Source organism: Mytilus galloprovincialis, chromosome 3 (assembly GCF_965363235.1).
Source record: "Mytilus galloprovincialis chromosome 3, xbMytGall1.hap1.1, whole genome shotgun sequence".
NCBI lineage: Eukaryota > Metazoa > Mollusca > Bivalvia > Mytilida > Mytilidae > Mytilus > Mytilus galloprovincialis.
This window is the reverse complement of record NC_134840.1, coordinates 19783540-19792919: the sequence shown is the minus strand read 5'-3', so window position 1 is coordinate 19792919 and position 9380 is coordinate 19783540.

Below are 9380 nucleotides of genomic sequence, written 5' to 3'. Positions count from 1 at the left end.
GCTATATTCTGTTAATCTTAACATAACACGTTTTGTAAAACATCTTTGAATTTGCCCTTTCCCCTTTTGTGTGAACCGATACCTTTAAAAATCTAATCTTTTCATTTCATTCAAAATACGAACAAATCTCTTGTAATGCAAACATAGACCACCAGAAGTAGTATTTGAAAAGGTAGCAAAAAGTGCACATAAATTCGATTCGATAATCAGTGGGCATAGTGTATTCTAAAAAAATTCATTCAGGTACCTTTCGAAAAACTCACTTTATTACAGAGCTTTAAATTAAGTCTTCAGAATAGCGACAACAAGTTTAAGAATGATCAGGTATCTGATGCTGTTGACATATCAAATTAATAAACTTATGTCGTACCGAATATTTAAACATGTTCTTAAAAGTTTTATATAGGCGGAGACAACATTTGTAAAGAGAACATGTGATGCAGATAAAATAAGCTGACTATCTGTGATTTCGAAATAGTAACGTAGTCTGAAAAACTCTCTGAAAAAACGCAACAGTAGTATAACGCTGCTTAATAGTGACAATTCAATTAAGCAAAAAACAATCCGGGTCACATACCAAAACCGAGTGAAATACTAACTATAAGGGGGAACAACGAAATAATAGATTCAATGAGCTTCTACAAAAACAAACGCCAACATACATAGATATAGACAACAGTAGTGTACCACATTCGAAATGCATAAATCGATTGAGAAAAAACAAATCCGAGTTACAAACTAATACTGACGGAAACACATCAAGTGTAAGAGGAGAACAAAAACACATCAGAAACACAACACTAAAATGCAACAAACACAGAAACGAACTATAAGATAACAATAGCCGTTTTCCTGACTTGGTACAGGACATTTAAACAACAAATGGTGGGTTGAACCTGGTTTTGTGGCTAGCCAAACCTCCCGCTGATATTGCAAACATTTTAACAGTTTTTGTCGAGCCTGCGACTTTTGTCGCAGAAAGCTCGACATAGAGAAAATAATCCGGCGGCGACGGCGGCTACGGCGGTGGCGTTAGCCAACTTCTTAAAAGCTTTATATTTTAGAAGCTGGGAGACCTGGATGCTTCATACTTTGTATATGCATGCCTTATGTTACGAAGTTTCCGTCAGTCACATGTCCAATGTTCCTGGACTCATTTTCATGGTTCAGTGACTACTTGAAAAAAAAGTTAAGATTGTTTGTAATGTTGAATTCTGTCTTATTATAAGTAATAGGTTAGCTATATTTGGTATGTGCGCACCTTGCAAGGTCCTCGTTCCCGTCAGACAGTTTTCACTTGACCTCGACCTCATTTCGTGAATCAGTGAACAAGTTAAGTTTTGGTGTTCAAGTTCATATCTCAGATACTATAACCAATAGGTCTAGTATATTCGGTGTTTGGAAGGACTATAAGGTGTACATGTCCAAATGGCAGGTCTCATCTGACCTTGACCTCATTTTCATGGTTCAGTGGTTATAGTTAAGTTTTTATGTTTTGGTCTGTTTTTCTTATACTGTATGCAATAGGTCTACTATATTTGGTGTATGGAATGATTGTTAGTTGTACATGTCTAGCTGACATGTGTCATATGACCTTGACCTCATTTTCATGGTTCAGTGATCAAAGTCAAGTTTTTGAGTTTTGGTCTTTTTTACTATATGCAATAGATCAACTGTATTTGGTGTATGGAAATATTTTATGATCTATATGTCAGTCGCGCAGGTTTTATTTGACCTTGACCTCATTTTCACGGTTCATTGCTCAGTGTTAAGTTTTTGTGTTTTGGTCTGTTTTTCTTAAACTATAAGCAACAGGTCAACTATATTTGTTGTATGGAAGAATTGTTATCTGTACATGTCTGCCTGGCTTGGTTCATCTGACCTTGACCTCATTTTTATGGGGTTCATTGGCCAATGTTTAGTTGGTTTTTTTTGGTTAATGTTCAGTTTATGTGACAGTTGTAATAAAGCTTTATATTAAGAACTATCAACATAATATCAATAATTAGTAAAGAAGGCGAAACATTTCAGCGTGTGCACTCTTGTTCAAAAGGGGGAGGTTCCGAAAATACATTTTAAATTTTTTTAGGGTTTGAGAAAAAAAAATGGCTTCTGGAAGTTTAGACTTGAGGTCGTCAATATCAAAATTATGTAACACTTGTCTTCAATTTTTGGTGTGTGTCGCAATTGGTATGATTGGTTTGAGTATTAACAGTATATTTTTGAAAAAGTCATTCGGGATGTTTGGTCCTCAATGCTCTTAAGTTTCGTTCTTTATTTGTTATTTTACCTTTTTTGATTCGTTCTTCACTGATGAGTGTTTTGGAGAGAGAAAACGTGTCTGTCGTACAGATCTATTAGCCTAGTATATTTGATGATTTTTTTTAACATTAATCATTTAATCATGACATTCGAAAATGGTTCAATGAATCATGTCAGATGACCTTCTTTACCTCTCGATCATTCTTCAGACAAAAATGTAATTGACAGATTATCTTCAGTTATAGGATGAAGATTGAAATAAACATATTCACTATGAAAATGCTGTTAAGACAAGAACAATCGTGCCTAACGGAGATAAAGTTTTAATCATTTGATATAACATATAAAGATGAACAAATTTTAATTCTATTAGCGTTGATAACTTAAATAAAGGCAACAGTAGTATACCGCTGTTAAAAACTCAGAAATCCATGGACAAAAAACAAAATCGGGGTAACAAACTAAAACCGAGGCAAACGCATTAAATACAAGAGGAGAACAACCACACAACACTAAAATGTAACACACACAGAAACGGACCAAAATCCCATGAGAATAACAAATATAACATCAAAACCAAATACATGAATTTGGGATAGACAAGTACCGTGACACGTCTTATCGCAATGTGAAATTACACTCAAAAATAAGAGAAAACAAACGACGCAACGTTAAAATGTAACACACACAGAAACAAACAATAATATAACAATGGCCACATTCCTGACTTAAAGGGAATTTTAACCATGGAACTACGAAAAAGGAAAAGCAAACTCTACCAAACAGATAGTCAGTTCGTATAAATTGAATGAAAATGTTGACAACGAATATCTTCCAGACGCGAACTTCATACCATAAGGGATGTGCATTGGGAATATAAAGCTTATAATAAAGCTTTAATAACATAGACAATGACAGACTACGACGACCGGTTAACATTGTTATGTATATGTAAAAAATGTGGTACGATTATCAAGGAGACAATTCTCCCCAACAAAATGATATAGAAGTTAAAAACTTATCTCACCGTATCGCATAGACATATAAAATGACAAATGTAAAATAATTCAAACGAGAAAATTATCGGCCTGATTTATTTTACAAAATAGCTAATGAAAACGTCAGCCACTTAATCTCAGGCTCCTGACTTGGGACAGGAACGTACAGAATGGGGCAGGGGGAAGTTAAACTAGTTGAAGGTAGCACCCCTTAACATTGGACAATGGTGAAACAGAGCAACTTCAGAACAAACTATAAAAATGTGTTGTAAAGCGCTTAATATGTGTTATTTACTCCCTTGCGGAGAGATGTTTGATTGACAATCATACCACATCTTCCTATTGTTATATTAATTTGTCAGATCGACACAAAGCAGAAGGATATGTCACAAAACAAAGACTGGTCGCGGCAGGGATTTTATACATCTCCAAAACAACAACTAGAACACTTAGCACAGATATAAATACTTGAAGTTACTGACAGCTAGTTAAAATCCATTACAACTTTTGAAAATATTATTCATCTAAGACTAAAGTAGCATTTAGTACACATACTTTCTCAGAAACTCATGTTAGTAGGCTATGAATTGCAATCTTTAAATACTTTAGAAATACAAGTGTAGTCATATTGAAGGGAAATCAAGTTTACAGCTTAGAATATTTGTTTCCTTTTTGCAGAAATGAACATACTTGATTTTAAACAGAGAATCGTTGTATCGAATAATACTGTTTACCACATTTTGATAAACATTTAATTAACATTCATACAGAAATGTCTAACCTTGGCGTATTTGTAAGAATTATTTGTATGTATGTTTGTTTCAAATGTTTTGTTTGTGTAATTTTTGTCGTATGTCTAAAAAGAATCTTTACACAGGTTGGCAACTAGATCCAAATTATTGTCATATTATCCTATCATAAAATCAAGAATGGAAATTTGGAATGCGTCAAAGAGACAATAACTCGACCAATAAATAACCGAATGCCACCAATTGGTGTTTGTTGGGGTTGCACATCCAATTTTGTAAGTAAAACGGAACAATAAAAAAAACTACCATTTATTTGTTTTACACAGTTTGATTTGGAGGACAAATAAAGACAACAGTAGTTTACCACTGTTCGAAATTCATAAATCGATTGAGAAAAAAAAGGGTTACAAACTAAAACTGAGGGAAAGACATCAAATATAAGAGTAAAACTACGACACAATAGACATGCAACACTAAAATGTAACACACACAGAAACGAACTATAATATAACATGGCCATTTTCCTGACTTGGTACAGGACATTTTAAGAAAACAAATGGTGGGCTGAATCGGGTTTTGCGGCTAGACAAACCGCCCGCTTTTATGGCAATGTTTAATATAACATTAAAATGACAACATTACAAGACAGGACTACATTACAAATAAATGCAAGAATATTCAAGACAAAGAAATACACAAATAAACATAACAATAGGACATTTGGACATAATAATTATTAAAGGTACCTGGCTTATAATTTAATACAACATGCGTGCTTTTTGTCTATATAAGACTCACCAGTGACGCTCTGATCAAAATAGTAAAGAAAGCCAAACAAGTACAAAGTTGAAGATCATTGGCGACCCAAAATTCTAAAAAGTGATGCCAAAATACGGCTTAGGTTATCTATGCCTGGGATAAGAAAATCCTTAGTATTTAGAATAATTCTTACTTTTGCAAACAGTAGATTTTTAAAACGACCATATAACTGATGTTCATGTCAACTTCGAAGTGGTAACTTACCACAGAATAAAAACAAACACGTAAAACAAAAAAAACGAAAGCACATAAAAAAGTACAAAATAACCTTGCATTGTCACCCACAGAATAACGCTATGCTACAAAATGAAGTCAAAGGTAACAGTGACGTCACGATAATTTTCGGATTGTTTAATATTGTTCAAAATCAGGTTTGTAATTATGGCATTGAAATTATAATACAACAATTACAATTTAATTAATATAGAATTGTGTTTGCAACTAGACAATTAATTGTATTATCTAGCTATTGATTTTATAAATAAAACTATAAAACAAATGAATCGTATACGTTAAGTTGCCCCAAACTAAAATCTTATAAATGAACTGGGTGATTAATTATCTTTACTTTTACATACTAATTGAATATAAAAAAATTAGAACCACAACTACGAACAACAACACATTTAACAATATCCGATCAGGATTACAAATACAGCATCATAACTAAATACATTAATTGTGGATAGCAAAGTACACTGACACGTCTTATAGTAATGTGAAATCACACTCAGCAAAACAGTCTACTTCAGGAATAGGTCACGTTCGGTACTTATAATGGTATCCAACAATCTAAGACGTGGTAAAAATGTCCTTATTTAGTTTAGATAGAGACACATCGTATTAAACAAACCAATTCGTGATAGTGTCCATAAAATTTACGGAGTGTCATTTTTAATCGTTCCTCCTCATAACTTTGTAGACGTTTCTGCGTACGGAACACACTCCTGTAAATGAAGTCCGTATAGTGTGAACATGCACGAGCTTAACTAACGTATCAGCTGAGATATGTAAACACCATACGAAGGGACAGAGAGTATGTTACTGCTAAGAAATGGGAAATTAATAATAGGGAAGTTGAAATCGTCCCGTTTGTCGTAGATTTTAGTGTGAATTCATCCATCCGTGTCAATATTGAGAAAAAGATCAAGGTATGAAGCAGTCCTCCTAGTATCAGTAGTATCCTTAATTTCAAGTTCACTGGGATATATGAGATGTGAGTTTTGGCTGAAATATTGGTTATTCAGTGATAGGACATCATCAATATATCGAAAAGTAAAATTAAAGAATTTCGCGTGGTGCTTTTTCTTTTTGTTGTCGTTAAGAAGGTTTTGAATGAGTTCTGCTTCATACGAGTACAAAAACAAATCGGACAGTTGGGGTGCACAATTAGTATCAATTGGAATACCGACTGTCTGTTGAAATATATATCCTCCAAACTCAATACTCAAAACTCTATATTGTCGATCAAAAAGTCCAGCATTTTGATAGTATCATCTTCAGTATATTTTCTGGTAGATTCAGTGCGGTTCTTTACAAAATATGAATTATTGTAACCCAAAACAAAGGCCGTCATAGTTATTTGCACTTTTACTAACACAATTATATATTTATATTCTTGTAATTGTTATAAAAAATAATCAAATAACATAGTTAGAAACCTAATCTTGATTTCTATTCAATTTTTATAAATTTACCTGTGACGTAACTTTCTGTGGCGTTGATCTATTCATGTTACAAACACACAGTTCTTAATTAAATTAAGCGGTTTTGTTTTGTACTGTCCTAAACTAAATTTAGTTATACGTTGTTATTCTGTGGTTAACTTGTCAAAATGTACCATTATATTATATATTTATGTATTTCTCTGTATTTGGTGTTCTTGCATTTATTTGTACTGTATATCCGTCATGTAATAATGTCGTTATAGCGGTAGATTTAACATTTTAAGAAAGCGCGAAGGTTTGGCTAGCCATAAAACCAAGTTAAACGCACCGTTATTTCTTAACACTTTTCAAAAATAATTCCACAAAAAATTATGGTTTTGAATTTTTGCTCCATACTTAATTTGTTTAATACATATTTTGGTTGATTTCTTACTCTCAGCGAACACGATTTGTTTATTTGTTTTAATTTTCTTTGAAATAGCTTTCATATACACTTCAATTATCTCCACCATAGAAACTGTGGATTTATCATTGATCATTGTTTTCCTGGGTACAGGAGAACCAGGGATTTCAATATTTAACGAAATACACACTTTCTAAAGGAACGTACGCAAACTTTGGTAAAACCACGAACGAAATAAATTGATTCACAGTATTGTAAAGTTTGATAGGATTTGGAGCATTGTCAATATGAATTACCATATTAACAAAGAATTAGACAACGTGTTCGATCAAAACAAATTTGTACTTAAGTTTAAATCTATTGTCCTGAGAGAGGATTTGCAGGGATTTCCACAATGAAACATTCTTCAATCAATCTTTAAAATACGGAACCAATGTATTAACTTGTAGCGCGGATTGAATATTTCTGCATTGGTAAATTTTCAATTTTTTTTTATATGTTTATTTTTGTGTATTATTTGACATGTTAAGTAAATGTATAAATTATATACTATGACTGTGTTTAGTATTTTGTCTTTGTTTCTTTTTAAATTATCCATGTTACTTGATACGATGTCTGTCGGTCCTGTAGTTATAGCAATTTGTATTAGTTGTAGATTTGAATAGAAATGTATTTTAAATTCGGAACCCCACTAATTTTTACTTAAAAGAAAAATTTACTACTTAGCTAAAGGTGACACTGTAACCATAAAGATTTTAAATGTTTCAAATTTCCAACTCATTGTATTTCAACAACTTTTAAAATATCTATCACTGAAGGTCACACCAAATTCAAAAGAACGATTTAAAACAGATAATTTGTATATACATGTATATCATTTATCGTACTTCAAACCTTAAGTATTATCAAAAGGGGCGGAAGATACAATAGGTCATTAAAATCCCGGAAGTCGAGGAGGAACTGCCAACACCATCATGAAAAAGTCAACGAAAAGGCCAACAAGTTTTATGTTGTACGATTTCTAAAGATCGAAAGTTTATTTTTATTCAATCACCAGATGTAAATATATAAGTAAAAGTGTTTTGAAAGATTATTTTGGGTTGTACATGTTTATATGTATACATATTTACTCGACTTAAATTTAAGGACCCCTTGCATAAGATATTCTTTTTTTATATACCCGGATTTGTTTTTTCTCAATCAATTTATACATTTGAACACCGGTATACTACTGTTGCCTTTATTTATATATTCATTGATGACGACAGGAAAATCTCATTGAATCAAACATATGGTTTGTCATATAATTCCAGGCATTTTTGTTTATTTTCAGAAGTCGATTTTTCACAATCATTTTTTTCCTAAAACAAAAAGCCTTATATCTGTAATTTTAAAAATTAAAAAAAAAACTAAGACACCATTTGACTTTTTCAATCGTTTCAATTGCTAAAAATCATTATGTCAAGTACCAATATAAAAAAGAAGATGTGGTATGATTGCCAATACAACTGTCAACAAGAGACCAAAATGTAACAGAAATTAACAACTATAGGTCACCGTACGGCCAATGTTCTTTACCGGAAAAAATCAACACAATTTTAAAACCACTGTTGAAAATAGCACAGTCATATTTGTAATATGCACATTGTGATATTTAGCGGTTTCAATTTTCTTCAAACAAACAGTTCAAAAGCAAAGACCGGAACCAAAATCAGTCTTACTTCGTAACACATGCAAGGTCTTATTATAAGAACCAATATCGTCATTCAGAAATCTGTATTAAGGGCATACGATACAGTCAAGGGGAGATAATGACGTTGCTAACGCAAAATGCTATTTTAGCGACGTCAAACTGTGACATATCGTGAAAAGACTGATTTTTATCATTCAAACTGATTTAAATTGAAAACGAGTTCATCGACCCCTCTTTTTTTAAAATATCATTTGTACCAAATTTCATGAAAAAGTCAAAGATTTTTTTTTTTTTAATTTGATAAATATACAGCCAAAATTGACGTTTTTTTCTACATTCATGAACATTTGATGAATTTTAGTTATTTCGAAGCAAAATATTTCATAAATTTATAGAATACTTATATAACAGAGAACTTATAAATATTTCAACAAAAACAGCTTGTGTTTATCTTTTAAAACAAAAAAGTTATGCATCCGAATTTTGAGCAAATATCTGAAATTTCGACCTCGTTTTACTCAAAAGTAGCACAAGAAGATAATTTTTATTACTTATTTGATTTAAGCAGGTTAAAAAAAAGCCTATTTATCTTAAAGAGAAAAATTCTCACCGTCAGAAATAAACTCTTGGATATCCCCTTAAAGAAACTGAGATACCACTTAAAACTTCAACTTTATAAACGTATGCTTCTCTTAATTGTCACTCTTAAGTCCATGGCTGCCATAGAAAAATAATCATACAGGAATGTTGATATCATTAGAGATATCAGGATTGAAAATTGTAGTTGCG